Consider the following 4,129-nt stretch of genomic DNA (forward strand, 5'->3'; position numbering starts at 1 on the left):
ATGGGTGAGGGTTGTTGTTCTTGTTCAATTGTGTTTGTCTGTTCTGTAGGTTTAAAAATATAAAACCAGTACAAAAAATGTATCTTAAAAATAAAAAAACAAACATGCAACTACTTTTGAGTAAACCTCCTTTCTGCGTTTTCTACTCTATTAAACCCTGTAGGAGAAGCAAGATTTACACGATGTCCTCATCTGGCCCCAGACTCAAATATTTTCCCTCACTAACTACAAAAAGAAATTCTCTCTCTATTTTGACTGCAGCCCGCGACTATCTGATGTTCATCCAGTGCAACAATACCCCATTGTTTGCGTACAGGACGGACACAGAAACTGCTTTTGAGTGAAGCCAAGAGTAGACTCCCATAGCAGTGTATCACTGGCAGATAACCTCAGAGAGCACAAGACCGGAGCTGCGTATGCGTATAACAATCTGGTTTGTATTTTAGATAGGGGAGAAAGGAAGACGTGGAGGGGAGGCAGGGGGCTTATCTTTTGACGGCTGGCTCAGATGAAAACTGAACATGCTGTATGCAGAAACCGCCCCACTGCTGCTTTCAACATGGTCAAATGTTCCAACGGCTGGAAAATGAAAGGTCCTCTAAGCGATGTTGGGTGACGTTACTTCTTGGTGACGTTCAAAGTATTTTCAAACAAAACGACGGCTAGCTCGCCCCTCCCTCCTTCTCATCCCGTCCCCTTCCACGCACTAACCCCCCAACCCCCACCCCCAAATCCTTCTTGTCGGTTACTGGCTGGAACGCTGTTATGTTTGGTGGTGCAGGTTGGCACAGCTTGTTTTTGTTGCCGTTTGTGGAGCCTGTTTTTTTACAGTGTGTTCAGGGGACAGGCAGCTAGCGGATAGTGAGGAGATGTTTGCTGTATGTGGCAAAAAATGTTGTGGCCTAAAAAACATGTGACATCGCTTAGAGCACCTTTAACTTTTTTTTTTCTATATAACTAAACCACAGGTAGATTTGTTGCAGAGGTTGAGGTTTTGTTGAGTTGACTCTAGTGACATTAATATACAAATTACATGTCACTATGCTACTCTTTAGTCCTGGTTGATACAATACCATAATTTAATGATTCCTGACACGTTTCATGAAAGCTTTGATATTTTCAGCTATTTGCACACTGTAAAAAAAAAAAAAGCCTGGTGACAAATAGCTTTTTTTGCTGTCCTCTGGTAATGTTAACTTATCTAATTGTGGTGCCATATTCAGATTGTTTTTGACAAACATGTCAAAGGTTTGGTAGTTTCATATGGTGATTTTATGCCAGAATAGAAAGGTTATTTAAATTTTTGTCTTGATGTGCTTCCAAAAATATTTCATTCAACAAATAATGAAAACAGTCTACCAGTGGCACATTACGAGCTGAAGTCAAGGCTGAGTTCAGGGCGTCTGGAAGTTGCTGTATATCAACATCACAGTCATAGTTACCACTGGGAAAAGCTCACATCTGACTTTGCACTTAATAAAAACAGCTATGCCTGAAAAAGCAAACAAATATTTGCCCTTAAGTCAGCGAAAGACAAAAAGGTACCTAAACCCAAATTTGATGGATAAACACTGTAGAGCTGTATTCAGTAAACAGCATATTTTAACCGTCACACAACCAACATACAACTGACCTAAGCAAGTTTTAAACATGGGAATATTTCCAACCTTTCCACATGATGTGAAGTAGGGCTGCTCGATTATGGAAAAAAACATAATCACAATTATTTCGGTCAATACTGAAATCACGATAATTTGACACGATTACTCGTTGACTTCTGGAAAGATGTTGCAATTATTGAACTTAAAAAACAGTGGAAAAAGTTAAATAAATCAACAGTCAAAAAAAAAGAAAAATAAATTAAAAAAAAAAAATCACATACATTGTGAAATTTGCCTATTTAAACTTTATTTTTTCATTCAGAACACAAGAGAAAATAATTATTTACTTGCAAAACCTAATGAGCTAAATAATTGTTTTTCTTGATTATTCTGTTTTTGTGATCGTTGGGAGCCAAAATCATAATCACGATTAAATTTCGATTAATTGCACAGCCCTTATGTGCACTAAACATATTACGCATTTAAACCCCAAATTAGATAAGACAAAAGGACGTTATGGATTTAATCTACTTCTGCTCTCACTGTGGATTTTATAATTTCACTCCATTTAGTTCCTACAGGAATCCTAGCAGAGTAAAGGAGGTAAAATGTACAGCCAGATGGGGAAACTGTGACTAGACATGATCATGAATGTATCAAAGAAGGCCTGTAGTAAGAAGGAAAGTTGGACCAGAGTTGTGGCTGAGGTGGGTGAAGGGGGGGTTGGACACATTGGAAGTGGGTGTGTGAAGGGTTGGACCAGTCAAAACTGGAGTTTAAATGTATCTGGCAGAACAGCACTCACTTGTTTGTTGGGTGAAAAAAAGAAAGAGACAGAGACTCCTTAATGAGTGCTGGTTTAACGTGCTGTTGACTTTAACGGTGACTTGAAAAGCAAAGAAAACCTCTGAGCTTGATTTGTTATGGCTTGTGCAAGTCAAATTACTTTCAGATTTGTAAAACATGAAGAGTATGTAAAATACTGCTGCTTTGAAGTGCTTGAAATTACTTTTCCAACACCCTTTTCCAGCTGGATGTTCTCATACTTTTAGACTGTACCATGTTTTCATGTTTTTTCAAAAATGAATACTAAGAATGTGCAACTTTATGCCTTTTGCCTAGCTGGCACCGAACGCATGACCGGATAAAATATTTGAGGTAAAGGGTGCAGTTTTCCATGAGAACAGCAGCAGTCCAGACCAGACCATGTGGGAGCCAGATATGTTTGCAAATGGAGCAGAGACCAGTTCACTGACTGTTTGTGTGTTTACTACAGGCGATTAGCTTCAGAGTATTTTACAGCTCCTTCTTAAGCAGCTCGACTCCGTTAAAGAAAACAAACTTCATTCTCAGACAGAGGTCCTCAGCAGAAGTCTGAAAACGGCTGTTGAGTTTAAGGAAAAAAACACAAACCAAGTGTGGGGAAAAAGCATGGGAAAGATTTTCAAATATACGCATTAACCATACTACAGTGTTTTTCGATGCATACTTTACAGTCTCATGGGTATAACTTATGTTTCAGATATGTTCCCGCCCTTTCAAGAAATATAACATTGGAAACAAATCCAAAAGAATTATTTTTGGCATGAAAACAGTCAAATTTAAAAGATACTGAATATACATATCTGCAGCTTTAATAAAATATAATTTGATAAATGACTATATTGTCGAGCTGTAGCTCGAGTCTAAAAGATTTGCTGATGGATTGATCCAAGATATAATCTTGCTTCTTCAAATGTTACTTCTTTAATTGGTCTGAAATGTAACCAGAGAAGAGCTGAGCATAGTTTAACACAATGTGCATTTTAAAAAGTGAGGATTAATACTTGTGCACACTCATTGTTGAAAAATGCACAAAAGATGCAAGTCTCTAGTGTGGGCTGCAGGTAAAAGATGCACCATCACTTCTGTAAAACACATTTCTCATTTGATCCAAGTTATTTTGATGAGAAATACAGACATCCTTTTTCCTTCAAAAGTCAAACTTCTCAAATACATACAGTATGTCATTTACGAAGTCAAAAAGTCTTCCTAGTTGAGGCCTCATGCTGCTGTATAATGTGTGTAGGAGTCATACGATCTATAGAGATGGAAAATGACTGCTAACGTAAACGTGTTGAAACATGAGAACAATTCGTCAAGTTCCAGAAAAGGCACGATGTCTGAGAACCATGATGTTACATCAACCCGTGACTTAGTTTGTGCATTGAAACTGTTGGGACACAGAGTTTTTTTTAAACACATGAAAGAGCAGTATAATAGATCCTGGTCATTATGTCTGATGGCACCATCACATGAAACAAGCAAAGTTCGTTTTTTGTTTTTTATTTAATAAGCTGGTTCATAAATTATCGCACATAAAAGATTCTTTTTCAATAGTTACAAAGTGGATAGCAACTTCAGTTAGCGCCTGGAAAAAATAAAACAAATTAAAAGAAGTTTGACAGTGGGGGTGGGGGGGGACCTTTTTAAATTGATCTAATCAGGAGTTCACACATTGGAGGAGAGAAGGAGGAGCCAACGGGGGG

Source organism: Perca fluviatilis, chromosome 10 (genome assembly GCF_010015445.1).
Source record: "Perca fluviatilis chromosome 10, GENO_Pfluv_1.0, whole genome shotgun sequence".
In the NCBI taxonomy this organism is placed as follows: Eukaryota; Metazoa; Chordata; class Actinopteri; order Perciformes; family Percidae; genus Perca; species Perca fluviatilis.